General features: G+C 38.7%; 1 long non-coding RNA gene across 1 annotated transcript; it reads right to left on the reverse strand.

The window, feature by feature from the left end:
- Positions 1 to 3,388: 3,388 nt before the first annotated feature.
- LOC308088455 lies at positions 3,389 to 4,482 on the reverse strand. Its single transcript, XR_013933444.1, has 3 exons — positions 4,370 to 4,482; positions 4,157 to 4,213; positions 3,389 to 3,622 (listed from the first exon to the last, which is right to left on the reverse strand). It is a non-coding gene; the product is annotated as an uncharacterized lncRNA (long non-coding RNA).
- Between the last annotated feature and the right edge of the window lie 10,624 nt (positions 4,483 to 15,106).

Consider the following 15,106-nt stretch of genomic DNA (forward strand, 5'->3'; position numbering starts at 1 on the left):
ATTTTGAACTGAAATCTATGTGATTTCCTTTGAATGATCACTATTTTTGTATGTAGAAAGTAGGCCTACTATGGCATATGTAACGTACGTACATGGTCCAGTAGATGGCGCTGTGAGGGTCCCGTCAAAAGCCAGATCCCAATGCTCAACTTGCTGCCTCCTCCATCCTCCAGCATGGCTGTGTTAGTGTTAGATTGGTGACCTGCTGAAATATGTGACCATCTTGTTGACTTTGTTTATCAACAGAGTATACTAGGTTTAACTGTTAATAAACAAACGGCAGTGATTTGCGTTCACAAGATGGTCACATATTTCAGCAGGTCACCAATTTCACCATAACGCCCGATGGTAATCATTACTATAGAGTGTTTGTTCAGTAACAGTGTTAAATAGCTCTATATGGTGATAGTAATCATTACTATAGATTGTTTGTTCAGTAACAGTGTTAAATAGCTCTATATTGTGATAGTAATCATTACTATAGAGTGTTTGTTCAGTAACAGTGTTAAATAGCGTGATAGTAATCATTACTATAGAGTGTTTGTTCAGTAACAGTGTTAAATAGCTCTATATTGTGATAGTAATCATAGCTATAGAGTGTTCAGTAACAGTGTTAAATAGCTCTATATTGTGATAGTAATCATAGCTATAGAGTGTTTGTTCAGTAACAGGAGTCTCCAATTGTGTCTCCAGCTCTTAACTAAACAAATGCACATACACATTAAACAGCTGATGCGTGGGCACTCTCTCTTGATTGGCTGAAATTGGCAAACAACATGCAGTGAAATGTAAGAGAACATGAGGCACAATTATGTTTTCTCATTCCTTTATTGATATTGTGACATTCCATTCAAACCAAGCAAATTAAAGCCAAAATCTAACATCTGAACTTCAAACCATTCATGATCAGCAACTGCCAAATAAATGAATCCACAAGCTTCATCATCATCATCATCATCACTTGTCCACAGAGCTGTTAACTAGTTTAATGAGTGAAGTTCAGTCAATATGAACGGATAGAAACACAACAGTGGAGCTGAAAAACGGCAAGATAAATAATACTGATCAAGGAATATCTAAACTGTCAGAATTAGACACATATTTTGTTCTTTGTTTTAGTAAGCATCCGAATGGGGTACCCACTGTCACACCATGAGCGCTCATTCTCCTAATTAACATACTTAAAATTTATAATTAAAACCTCATGGGACGATGGGACAGGATAAACTGAATGTATGGATCATGTTATAAATTGAAGTTTATACATATAGGACATTTTTAGGACACTTCACCATGTGTCCTTCAATTAGTGCTGAGTAATGAATTATTATTTATGAACTGACAGGAAGCCCTGCCCAGTTTTTAAGCATTTTAGATATCAATAATTTACAGTAGATATTGATAATAAACGGAAGGTATTGATTACTGGATGTATTGATCATTAGTCAAATCAGGATCCAAAAATAAGAACTGAACTCTGTGTTGGTGATATTATTGATGAGAATGATCCTTGTTTGTGCCCCCCCCCCCCCCCTGAGATCTGCTCCCCTGCTCATTATACATATGAATGATTACATATAAATCATTACTTAACATAAATGATTGCAATCAGTGTTTCCCATTAATGTCATAGACCAGGGGTCCTCAACTACAAATGTTGAAGGTCCAATAGTAATTTTTTGAATAAGCCAAAGGTCCGGTCATTAAAGTCGGTCAATCAAGCCAAGCTTATCAAATCGGATCCCCTCCCAACCAGGGGCGGATTAACCCTTCGTGGTGCCCGGTGCGGTGCCCCCCGGGAGCGTTTTGTCAAGGGGGGGTGGGGGGGTGCTGCGCGGAGAAAATGACGCTTCACCGGCATGTAATCATATTTTAACTGGGGACCACCCCCAAAATTAGTCGTATTTGAACTGGTGACTCCCCCAAAATAATCATATTTGAACTGGTGACCCCCCCAAAAGAATCAAATTTTAACTGGGGACCCCCCACCCAAAACAATCATATTTGAACTGGGGACCCCCACCCAAAATAATCATATTTGAACTGGGGACCCCCCCAAAATAATCATATTTGAACTGGTGACCCCCCCAAAAGAATCATATTTTAACTGGGGACCCCCCACCCAAAATAATCATATTTGAACTGGGGACCCCCACCCAAAATAATCATATTTGAGTTGTAGGCATTACATTTAGTTTGACTCGGTTCCACAGATAAATATTGTGAGCAGATCTACAAGCTCAGAACGGGATTTTAGCTGTCATTTCCTCTTTTTCTTTGGCTTCAAACATGGTGTCCATCACTTCAATCAAGCATTATTAATTATTTCTGCATCAGAGAAAGGCTTCTTGTGCTTACCCAAAACGCACTCTGAGTGAGCACTCCGTTGCTATGTTCAAAATGTAGTCTTTTTCTGTTGGTAACAGGCAGCTAGCAAAGTGCTGGTACGAGCATACAAACTCACTGCTGTGCTGCTGAACTCTCGTGACCCCAGCTAACAGCCAATCAGCGCTGATTGCTTGCGCAGTCACCCACACCCACACACAGGCACACACACACACACACACACACAGAGTCAGTCCACATGCATAGCGTGAATACAAAGAAAATTCTGACTCGTGGTCGCGGTAACTCGCAGATTAATGGCCTGACCTACAAATAATATTTTAAAAAAAAAGTCCACCGCAGTCCACCCTAGAAGGTCTAGGTCCACCCATCACCTCAGACAACCCTATAGGTGTCTAGGTCCACCCATCACCTCAGACCACCCTATAGGTGTTTAGGTCCACCCATCACCTCAGACCACCCTAGAGGGTTTAGGTCCACACATCACCTCAGACCACCCTAGAGGTGTCTAGGTCCACCCATCACCTCAGACCACCCTAGAGGGTTTAGGTCCACCCATCACCTCAGACCACCCTAGAGCTGACCCTCAGGGAAACAGTGTTGTCATAATGATCGTAACACATTCATTATCACACATTATAAATGATTACATAATAAATGACTTATGGTCAATTATAAAATAATAAAACCCTTTTCACAAACTTGGTTGACTGACTTCCATTCAGATGGATATTAATATTAATGTTCTGAAGAACTGTGATTGTGTGTGATCATTTATTTAATGTTTCAATATAGTGTAGAACTGAAATATTATGTTTGTGTTTTCTGACGACATAAACTATACAAAGTAGTTTGATGAACCGCCCACACTAATTGGGACTCCCTCTTCCTCTGGTGTGTTGCCCAGGTGGCGCCTAAACCCTGACCTTTAACCTCACAAACACTATGTCTATAAACCTAACCTTCACTCTAAACCCTGACCTTTAACCTCACAAACACTATGTCTATAAACCTAACCTTAAACCCCAACCTTAATCTCACCTCAAAACCACTTCAACCTTTGCGAAACACCGGGAAAAGACAGTAATTATCGTTAGCCTTGGCTAGCCATTTAGCATTTTGAATTGTTTAAAGGACACATTAGTGAAAAAAGTTGATGATCATTGTGCTGCTGTTATGACTATTTAAAAGCTGAATGGACACACATGTATTTCGTCCTCCCTCCACCGTGGAGCAGCGATGACTCTCTGCTTCTCTGAAAACACACCCAGGTGTTCTGTGAAAAGACAAAAAAACAATAAGAATCAGAATTGATCAACTGTGTGAACATATTAACACTTTAAAATAATAGCCCTTATAACAGTAAATTAATCATTCCCAAATTATTATTAATATGTCATTCATAACTTGTTAAATGTTTGTTAATGATTTAACGATTTAAAACTATGCTATAAATGGATAATAGATCATGAACAAGTTATTAGTAAACTACTTAAAAAACCTAACCTCCCAGCACCCTCCCTGCAACTACAGTAACCATCAAAGTAGAAACAACATTTGACCAAAACTTTGTCAATAGTGTATCTTAGTAGGAAGCCCAGCTTAGTTGGTAGAACACTCACTTTTGGACCACAATGTTCTGTCTTTGATCCTGCTAGTGATGGAATGATCTGCTAGTGATGGTTTACCAGGCTAGCTGTTTCACTTATTACACAAGCATGTTGTTTTGTGTATGTTTTCTAGTTTTATACACTTGTATACATTGAAAAAACAAACAAAAAAGTTTAGTAAAAAGAAAGAGGAAGTGAACCTGGGTGTGTGGGAGGAGTCTAGAGATTCTCATTGGTTGTCGGCACCAGAATACGACCTGATAGAAGAAGAAGAGAGACGGTTAAACCAGACACATCATATGTACTGTATTGTGTGTATTTCTCCATAAAATGCATAAATGTGAACACAATAACACAACAACACAGCAACATTAGGGTTGTAATTAAACATGTTAATTAAACATGCTAATCACCTCGTTTCTTCCACTGGTAGTAGATGAATCCAGACAGGAACAAGACCAGACCCAGAACCAGACCTGATGCTCCCATGGCCACCTTGTTCTTCACTGACTCTGGCATGGAGTCATCTGACAATACAAATATCATATCATATCAGTAGATTAAAACACCTTGTTCTTCACAGACTCTGACATGGAGTCATCTGACAATAAGCTACAACAACCAAACACAATAAACAATAAACAGACGACACAGTCATTGTGAGTCTGTTCAGTAATAATGAGTCCAACCCTATTGGTCCAGTCCTTGAGGAGTTTGTCACCTGATGTGACATGTCCTTCTTAGAGCTAAATACATCCAAAACAAAGGATATGATGATAGATTTTAGAAGACATGAATCAACCTTTTACTATGATGATTATAAACCAGGCTGTGGAATGTGCAGAAAGTATCTTGGGACAGAGTCATAGACTCAGAACTGTGAGGCAGTTTGTAAAAAAGAACATCAGCGCTTGTTCTGTCTAAGAAAATTGTCTTGTTTTCACATTGAAAAAAACATGATGACTCTTTGATCTGCTTTATCAAATCAATCTGGTCTTTTATCTGTTTTTATCAAATCAATAATATCTCATAGGCTACGAGCTTGTAGATCTGCTATATATTTTTTTAAATCTTGAACTTTTGTGCAAATCTTTGAATATAATTTATAAAAACATTTTAAACAATTTTTAACTCAAATATTTGCTTCTGGGGGGTCCCTGGAACAACATATTTTGATGGGGATCAGCGGCCAAAAACATAAAATTTTGGGGGTCCTTGACAAGAAAAAGTTTGAGCACCACCGATATAGCAATAATAGTTTCTTTCCGAAAAATTAAGACTGTTGAGAGACGTTTGACAATTACAAATGTTCGCTTTAAAAAATATATGTATTCAAAGATTTTCACTTAATGTTCACGATAAAAAATAAACATAGCATATACAAGCTCATAAAAGCGCGGCACAAGCTCATAGCGCGGTGCCGCGCTATGAGCTTGTAGATCTGCTATTTTTGAAAAGTCTAGTTTTTTTCAGATAAATTATGACATACAGTATTTGACAGTTAAAAATGTTCACTTTAAAAATATATACAAATATTCGTGAACATTTGTGCAAATATTTGCACAAATGTTCACGATTTTTCAAAAATAGCAGATATACAAGCTCAGAGTGCGGCACTCAGTGCCGCACTCTGAGCTTGATATTCATGCATTTTATATATTTCTCAAATGATAAATGCCTGCTTTCTAGCATTGGACAAACAATATGTGGACTCTTATCTCAGTCAGTATAAGAGCGCTCTTGACCACTCTTAAAATATGCTCTTACCTAAGAGAAGAGCAAAGTAAGAAAATAATACTGAATCCCCCACAATAACAAAATAAGAAGAAAATCAAGGATAAGAACAAGAAGAAATGTGTTCTTAAATTGTTTCCTGCATGAGGCCTATTGCTCTCTTTTTAGAAGCCTAGTCTAATCCACCACCCAGTGACGTAGTCTCTGGAGTTTCAACTGTATCTGGTTGTGGAATGAATGAATGAACTATATTTCTTTCAACTGACCATCAGCAATGACTTCATATCCACAAAAAAAGTGGTAAAGTTCTTTAACAATGCCATGCTCATGCACATCCCAAGGCTTATATGTGCTATTTAGACAGTAGATTACACTAGTTTATAGTAACTGACCCCAGTCCATCTTGATAGGCGCGGTCAGGCTGGGATGTTCCACCATGCATGTGATCTTCTCTCCTGATCTGTAAAACAAATGGCCCATTAATTGGTAGGCTAATATTAAGTGTCACAAACACACACACACACACGCATGCACGCACGCACGCACGCACGCACACACACACACACACACACACACACACACACACACACACACACACACACACACACACACACACACACACACACACACACACACACACACACAGTATAGTAGCCGATCTACACGCTGAAATGTGCCACGATTCGACACATTGATCCGTTGATCTTTGTTAATATTTTGTTTGACTATTTTTGTGTAGGAGCGTGAATGCCCCGCTGGGCTCTCCTCCGCTTTAGTGTTTATTGTGTATTCCACTATTCCCTCCCCATTGCAGAAAAAAATAGGAAGGCAAGAGGCAGAAGAAACTTAGTAACGGGATACGTTATAGCGTATTCCTGTGTGTGTATTCATGTATAGCACACTTGCGCGCCGGTCTCTGTGTGCGTTCGTCATGCGTGCACGACGACGAGCTTGCTGAGTGGTTGTGTCTGGAGTGGACTGGTGATAAACTCGGTGTGTGTGTGTGTGTGTGTGTGTGTGTGTGTGTGTGTGTGTGTGTGTGTGTGTGTGTGTGTGTGTGTGTGTGTGTGTGTGTGTGTGTGTGTGTGTGTGTGTGTGTGTGTGTGACACTTAATGTTAGCCTACCAATTAATGGGCCATTTGTTTTATTTTTAAGAATATATGTATAGGTGTCTATTAGGTGTGTATTTCTATGTATAAGTGTCTGTTAGGTGTGTACGTACCTGGGTGTGTACTCCAGGTAGGAGTGGTACTGGTAGTACCAGTCTCCATCAGACTCATCGGTAGAGGAGAGACCGGATGTCAAAGGTTCTTGACCTCTCCACCAGGTCACCAGGATCACTTTAGGATAGAAGTCGTAGCTGCTGCACCTCAGCATGTGAGTGTGTTCACCACGACGAGGGGGAGTCTCTGACTTCAGTCTCACTTTGGGCTCCACTCCTAAAAAAATATGATTATTATCATTTCATATTATCATTATTATTATTATTATTATTATTATTATTATTATTATTATTATTATTATATACCAGTAATAGGAACATGTCATTATCATTCATAATTGTATATCATCCAAATAAGATCCAAATGATCCAGAAAGCCGCAACACACTTGGACTTCAAACAGCCAAAATGTTAACGTTTCCTGGCTCTCCCCTGTTCTCCTCTCCCTCCATTGGCTCCCACGTGCTGCCCTCACAGAGTACAAAACACTGATGTTGGTCTACAAAGCAACCAAAGGTATGACACCCCCATATCTTCAAGCCTGATCCAACCCTACAACCCCTTCCCGCTCACTCTGAATCTTCTCTAAAAGACCCTGGAAAATGCTCCACACGTCCTAGACTCTTCTTCCTTCTTTAAAACACCCTGGACAACACTCCACACATCCTGGACTCTACTCCCTTCTCTAAAACACCCTGGTCAACGTTCCACACATCCTAGACTCTTCTCCCTTCTCTAAAACACCCTGTACAACGCTCCACGCGTCCTAGACTCTACTCCCTTCTCTAAAACACCCTGTACAACGCTCCACGCGTCCTAGACTCTACTCCCTTCTCTAAAACACCCTGGACAACGCTCCACACGTCCTAGAAACTCTTCTCTCTTCTCTAAAACACCCTGGACAACGCTCCACACGTCTTAAACTCTTCTCCCTTCTGGCTCCTAAACGGTGGAACAAACTCCCCATTGCAGTTAGAGCTGCAGACTCACTCCCAATCTACCACCATAATCTGAAGACTGTAGCACTAGACCTAGCCTTGATGACCTTGCAGGCTTATGCAAAATCTATGGGGAACATGTGTTGCTACTGGAGTGACTCAATCACAACAATTTATACCCTGGTGTGTTGTCATTTATTTTTTAACTTTTCAAAGATTAATTGAATGGTAAAATGTTTTATATGTGGAACTGGACACATTAGGCAATAACATGGCCTTATCAATAATCAATTTCAGGGTCTATGTTGGTGATTTATATAGGCACGGTACTGTAAAATATCAAAGTAAGTGTCAGTGTTTGGCCACCAGATGGCACCAAAGAATAACATTTCATAGAGTAGCCCTACTGTAGATTCTACAATAGTCTACAGTTTTCTACAAAGTAGAATTAATTTATATAATTTAATTTAAACATATTGAATAATTCACAGTTACACAGTGCTTTATATAAACAACAATAAACCATTAAATATCATTTAATGAAAATAGTTCAAATGAACTAGAGTAGAAACAAACCAAACAATATCTAAATAAACATAATCCTGTAGAATATTACTAAAGTGATAAAAACATACAAAACAAACTAGTAAAGACAATAATTAAAATATAAAATCAGGTGGTGAAAAGTGTATAGAGGTGTGTTTTAGCCTGCATGGTTCTTTTTAAAGTTCATTTAAAAACATTAATCCTGGTGTCTCTGTTTTAGGCAGGTCATTATATGAGGGTGAAAACACTCAGAAATAGATCTATATGTTTCATTTATACTCGGTGTGCGATGGTGACACCACATGTTGTGAGCTTGTAGATCTGCTATTTCCACTGCGTGACAGCGTGTTAGGATAGGGTATAAATCAGGCTTAAAGGAGTAGTTCACCCCAAAAATGACTTATTTTCTATCAATTACACCCCATGAAGCATTGATTTCATGGAGATTTTTTTAGTTTTTGTCTAATTCCTGAGACAATAATTTGATGACCGACGGTCTCTCCGATAGGAGACTCAAAGAGTCTCCTTTGAGTCTCCTACCGGATACATTAGCATCTTTCCACCGGTAATCAAATGATTGTCTCAGGAATGAGATAAAAACAAAAAAAATCTCCATGAATTCAAGGCTTCGTGGGGTGTAATTGATAGAAAATAAGTCATTTTTGGGGTGAACTACTCCTTTAAGTGTTTAAGAGGATCTGAAATGTTTCTCTGCAGATTAAGTAATGTTTTATAATCATTATCAGATCAATATTAACACCATTAATCATCTCTGAATAGAATCATGTGATTTCATGTTATAGTTTATGAGGTGATGAGTGTTGAGTGCTGCTCTGAGATCAGCTCACCTCTCTTGTTCAGAACAGAGGAGTAGTCGATCTCAATGTTGTGTTTGCAGAATACCTCTCGTTGTGCTCTCCTATAAGCCAGTATTCCAGGATTTTTATTGCCGCGCTCTGCGTTCTTCACACCATACTCAGTGTATCCAACAAACTGATCTACTCTACTGTCCCACCTGAGCAGCTCATCACCATCGAAATTCCCTGAGTATATGTACTGTATGTCCTTCAGCTCACTGGAGTTAAACACACAGCGGTGAGTCTCATAGAACATATATCCATCTGGAAACAAACAATTAAAAATGTCATTAATGTTCAGTTTTATTATCATCTGTATAATATCAACACTAGGCTAACTGCCCCCCATCGGCCAAATATGTCACTACATAAAGTCTAAAATAGGTCGAGTGCCGCGCTACGAGCTTGTAGATGCTATTTTCAAACATTTTAGTACTTTTACTTTTGGTACTTTAAGTCAATTTTGATGCCAATACTTTTGCACTTTTACTCAAGTACATTTTGAATTCCGGACTTTTACTTGTAACAGAGTACTTCTAGATTGCAGTATTGATACTTTTACTTAAGTAAAACATTTGAGTACTTTTCCCACCACTGACTCTAGTCAGCAAACAAGGTAAATAGTCACATAAGTAGAGAGTAGAGAGAACAATGTAGAGCCTCAAAGAAACTATAGGATACCAGGTCAATCATTATAACAATCAGCTGAGTTATATTAAACAAATAAAAGTCATTATTTATACTGTAATTAAAGCCTGCATTGCAAACCATAAACGAAAACACTAAACTGTTGCTTTTGAATTTAAATTGCAATCTTTTATATAACCCCCAAATGTATCAAATAAATCATCATTCAATTCAAATAATTGAATGAGTGCATTGACTTCTGGGGGGTCCTCAGATAACTTATTTTGGGGTCCCCAGATGATTAGCTTAATAGGTAACATTGTTTTCTCACTCAACAGTAAACAAACCAACTTTTAGTATAAATGGATACAGGGTATCTGCACATTTATAAAGTGACAATTTAATGACTTAAGACCTTTTTAATAGCAAATTGGCCAAATTGTCAAATGAATAAGAGAGAGGCAAACGTTGTGACAATAACCGATCTACAAGCACACAAAAATATGATTATTTTGGGAGGTCCCGAGTTCAAATATGATTACACAAGGTGATAGGCCATACCCAGAGATTCAAACCAACCCCCCAAGGTGATAAGCCACGCCCACCCCCAGCCGATAGCAGATCTACAATATAGAGAAATACTCTGTTACAATTAAAAGTCTGTAATTCAAAATGTACTTGAGTAAAAGCACAAAAGTATTTGCATCAAAATGTACTTAAAGTACCAAAAGTAAAAGTACTCATTATACAAAATGTCCCATTTCAAGTTTTGAAATGTATACAAATCTTTTGAAAATAGCAGATCTACAAGCTCACAATGCATCAAATCGTGATCAGTGACGCATTGTGAGCTTGTAGATCGGCTATTTTCAAATGGCCTATATGGCTGAAGTGGTTACTGTATGTTTTGTAATAATAATCTAAATCTACAAAGTAACTAGTAACTAAAGTTTTCAAATACTTGTAGTGGAGTAAAGTACAATATTTGCCTCTGAGATGTAGTGGAGTAGAAGTAAAAGTTTTGGAAATTGGAAATACTCAAGTAAAGTACAAATGCCTCAAAATTGTAAATAAGTACAGTACTTGAGTACATGTACTTAGTTACTCACCTCTGTAATTTAATTCATGAATCACAGGAACATTTTGATGGTAACTGTTGTATAATCGTATTATCTTGGATTTTGACATGATTCATTATGTCTTTTAATTTAAAATCCAAATAAAGAAATGAAAGTGTATCAGATACGCTCAGTGGTCATTGGTCATGGGCCGCGGTAACACGCCGTCCCACCAGTCTTTTGAGCAGGAGCACGCACACGCACATGCATCCATTAAAACAACCCTTAAGTTCACACCTCAACAAAGGCTTCCGACTGCCGGGTGTCACACCAGGTGAATTAACATAGGAATGAGCCTAGATGCATATCAATTGTCCATTGTGTGACCTGTAGTGTAGGTGTTAAGCCACGTGCGCGTGACGTCTTTAAAATAGTGTCCCACCAGAGATAGATTCACCAAATCAACACTGGATACGCTTCCTCAGACGTTTTTTGGATGCTATACGCTTCAAAAAGAAAATCTTTACAGTATACTACGTATATAGTGTAACACGGTAGAACACACCACTGCATCTACATCGTTGTACCATCTACACCTCACCTACAGCTCAGGCTGTACTCCTTGAGCACATATTCATGTTTACTAGAAATACATATTATTTAGAAAATATTTCACCATAAATGCTTAATATACATGTTTAAACATTTTCATTCATGTTAAATATATTCAACCGTTTTAGTTAATAACTATTGTGTTCATAGTATTCATGTACCTTTCACTGGTGGTTTCTTCAAGGCAGTGCGAATGGTGTCCAGGTTGTGTTTGCAGACCCCCTGCTGATTAAAAGCTGCTCCATAAGTTCCTGCAGGGTAGGTCATATGATCTACAAACGGAGGCTGAGGCTCCACCACCTTCCCTTTGTTGAAGTCTGCGTACACCACCACTTCACCATCCAGTGCAAACATGTACTCTTTATATGGGTCTTTAACTGTGTCTGAACAGCCAAGGACTTTAATTTCCTCATGGAACACTGGAAATAAAACAAAGATGAAATTAAAATCAACAACAAACTTCTTCACAGTGACAATAACACATAATCATCATGTTAAACAATCATGTTTGCAGTGGTGGAAAAAGTATTCAAATATTTTACTTAAGTAAAAGTATCAATACTGCAATTTAGAAGTACTCTGTTACTGTCTGGAATTAAAAAAAATACAAAGGTATAGGTACAAAGGTATAGGTATCAAAATGTACTTAAAATACCAAAAGTAAAAGTACAATTTTTTTTGAAAATAGCAGATCTAAAGTAACTCGTAACTAAAGTTTTCAAATAATTGTAGTGGAGTAAAAGTACAATATTTGCCTGTGAGATGTAGTGGAGAAGAAGTAAAAGTACTGGAAATTGGAAATACTCCAGTAAAGATAAAGTATAAGTACCTCAAAATTGTACTTGAGTACAGTACTTTAGTAAATGTAATTAGTTACTTTACACCACTGCATTTTTGTTCTTATATGAAGTGAGAGGTTGGATATTAAAAGTAGCTTCCTGTCAAACGTTTATTATGAAAGTAATTCATACAGAATGATTTATTTCATGATGTCACAACAAAAGTTCCTAACATCTTTTTTTAATGTTTGTATTTAGACCAACATTCAAGATCCAATACTGTATATACAGGTAGTAAGTGCGTGTGTGTGTGTGTGTGTGTGTGTGTGTGTGTGTGTGTGTGTGTGTGTGTGTGTGTGTGTGTGTGTGTGTGTGTGTGTGTGTGTGTGTGTGTGTGTGTGTGTGTGTGTGTGTGTGTGTGTGTGTGTGTGTGTGTGTGTGTGTGTGTGTGTCATGTGCTTATATTGTGCATTATTCATATTTGGTTTTATATAATAACAGTAGATATACATGTATATATTATATAATAACATAAATATAATGTACTTACCTCCTGGGATCGCTTTGACATGAAGTACAGAGGAGAGGATGAGGAGGGTGGCTTTAATCTTCATAATCACTGGTCAAAACTGAACTGAATTTAACAGATGAGAATAAACAGATCAGAATAAACAGATCAGAATAAACAGATCAGAATAAACAGATCAGAATAAACAGATGTTTACTGAAAGAGAAGTTCTGGAGTCTGAAAGAGAATGAAGGAGGACTCGTTCTCTAGTTCAGAAGAATCAGCCAATCAGATTAAAGATATGATGTTACATCATCTGTTTCCAAGAAGACGACAGTCTGGATTATTGCACATACTGTATCATGAACAGTATATAGCTGCTGTTTATGCACCTTATGTCTCCTCATGTACATGCTGTACCTTATGCACCTTATGTCTCCTCATGAACATACTGTAACTTATGCACCTTATGTCTAACCTCAAGTACATGCTGTACCTTATGCACCTTATGTCTATGCACCTCATGTCTCCTAATGTACATACTGTACCTTATGCACCTTATGTCTAACCTCATGTACAAACTGTATGTAAATATCTTTGTTTAATTGTCTCCGCCAGGCCGAAAGGCATGGCGAGAGAGTATGTTTTACCCTCCGTCCGTCCGTCCGTCCGTGTGTCCGTGTGTGTGTCTGTGTGTCCTGTCCGTGTGTTAGCAGCTAATCTCTGGCACCGTTGGCCCGGTCGCTGCGAAACTGTGCACACACACTCCCTGGATGCCAATTCAGAACCTCTGCCTCAAATTTTTCACATGGGCCTGTTATAGCGCCACCTGGAGGCCGATTTGTGCAAAGCCCATTTTTTTACATTACTCCTACAGATTTTATCCAAACGTCATGCAACTCGGTACACAGTATCTCTATAGTCATGTGATCAACACGGATCTGTCCGATTTCACATATTCCATCCTCATTGGCTAAGGTTCGCTTCCAAAATTTGCAGGATTGGTCCGTTTTGAACAAAATGCCTCAAATCATGAACGCAGCTTGCGATTTCCGTGAAATTTCACAAACACATTCCCACTAGGCCAAGACCGAAATGCCAACCTTTTTCACATTGGCCTGTTATAGCGCCACCAGCAGGTCTAATTTAGCAAAACAATTTTTTGGAACAAAATGCCTCAAATCATGAATGCAGTGTCCGATTGCCGTGAACGACCTAAGAATAAATGGCACCCTTTTCACATTGGCCTATTATAGCACCACCAGGAGGCCACAATAACGTACCTGACCTGGCGGAGACCTGTGCTCCGAGGAGCACTTTTTCTAGTTCATCTTTCATTCTCTCCTTGCCCCCCTCCCCCGTCTTCTTTTCTTTCTCTTTCTGAAAATAACTAAAACGATGGAGCTGCGCTAAAAATAATTCACCCACTTCTTACTATGCTTACACTTACACATTTAACCTGTGATGTGACAATAAAGATGATTCTGATTATGTTGAAGAGAAACACAAGAAAGAAAGAAAGAAAGAAAGAAAGAAAGAAAGAAAGGGGGACAACTTGAATCAGAAAGTAAAATATCTGGTCACTTCAGAAGAGAAAACCCAAATAAAATGCTGGAGCACTCCACTGGTCTACTCTGCACATATGTATTATTATGCAGGGTGACAAGGGCGTGTGGTCTCTGAAGACCATATTCACACGGTGGCCATTTTGCTATTAAGTTAATGAAATGCCACCCTGTTTATTCAATGCTAAATGCTAAAATGGCCACCATGTGAATATGGTCTTTTATTTCCAATTCCATAGTTTAAAATAATACCAGTCAGAGTTCCATATAGCTTTTTTTTAAAGCTTTTTTTAGGGGCGAGGCTCCCCCTTTTGGGCGGGGGCGCGGACGGGGACTTCTTTCTTCTACAATAGAAGAGTTAGGACGTCACATTCTAATACAGCCCAAATACCCAATCTCAGTACCGGCCACAGTGGCGCACCTTGCTAATCATTAGACTCCCAATCTACTACCACTGGGAGTCTGGGGTCGACTCCCGCTTGGGAAAAGAACGTTTTCAATCCTCAACTACTTTTTTTTGCCGATAAAGTTTAGTTTTGGACCATGACAGAGGCGCGCCGACTCAGCAGACCTTGAGGCAGAGGAGTCGCGCCCGCGACGACCGGCCGATGGTCTGATAGTCGACTATAAGCGCCGTCCGAGTTATGTACCGATAGGCACAGAATCGTAAATAATAATATATAATATATATAATAATAATATT

Source organism: Gymnoscopelus braueri (assembly GCF_963280865.1).
Source record: "Gymnoscopelus braueri genome assembly, chromosome: 7".
Taxonomy (NCBI): Eukaryota; Metazoa; Chordata; class Actinopteri; order Myctophiformes; family Myctophidae; genus Gymnoscopelus; species Gymnoscopelus braueri.